Source organism: Penaeus monodon, chromosome 32 (genome assembly GCF_015228065.2).
Source record: "Penaeus monodon isolate SGIC_2016 chromosome 32, NSTDA_Pmon_1, whole genome shotgun sequence".
Classification (NCBI taxonomy): domain Eukaryota; kingdom Metazoa; phylum Arthropoda; class Malacostraca; order Decapoda; family Penaeidae; genus Penaeus; species Penaeus monodon.
This window is the reverse complement of record NC_051417.1, coordinates 23,911,373-23,912,070: the sequence shown is the minus strand read 5'-3', so window position 1 is coordinate 23,912,070 and position 698 is coordinate 23,911,373. Positions and strand designations below refer to the sequence as shown.

Genomic DNA, 698 nt, shown 5'->3' with positions numbered 1-698 from the left:
ATCCCAGCTTTTCCCCACTTCAAAGCTGAGTTGCCAGTAAGCTAAACACATGTAAAATGACTGAAAGAAATATGCATCACTGATTTCTTTCTTAATTCATTCATGACAAGATTTCCTGGTGCCATACCAGGCCACTTGCTGGGCTTCAAATGCAGTCAGCTACTTGAGTGAAATGTTAGAAGCATGGGAGACATATATTTACCCCATTCTCTATGTTTTTGGCAGTGGCAAAGAGACAAAGGGGCTGTATTTCCTCACTGACCATAGTCAGGGCCAAACAAGCAAACAACCATTTAGTTCATATCGCTTAGTGCAGGCTCAACTGTGTGTAGCTTAGATACATTCCACCAGGCATTTGGGCCCAGTTTGTTATGATGTGATGAGATGTTGTCTAGCATGAATGGGTCATCAAGTACTGTATTGGTAAATGTATGTTTTTGAACTTTCTATTGGTTATGTTATACCTTTGTAGCCTTTTTAATGAGATGTGTTGCTTGATTTATTAGGATTATTTATTTTGTGTTTAGCTTTTGCATTAAATGATTTCAGTTCATATGAAGATCTAATTAGATAGAAAGAAATTGGAGATAGTTCATGTTAATGCTCTAATTATTTTTTTAGTTTTTATGATAAGATTGTAGATATTAAGGAATGTAGGATTGTAACATTGTTTTTACTCTGTATCAGATTTATGTAGA

The 698-nt window shown here is 35.4% G+C and overlaps 1 protein-coding gene across 25 annotated transcripts in view; it reads left to right on the top strand.

Moving 5' to 3' along the window:
• Positions 1 to 698, top strand: part of LOC119593731 (myoneurin-like) — a 102,537-nt gene that overhangs the window by 33,788 nt on the left and 68,051 nt on the right. The gene's annotated exons all lie outside the window — the stretch shown is intronic.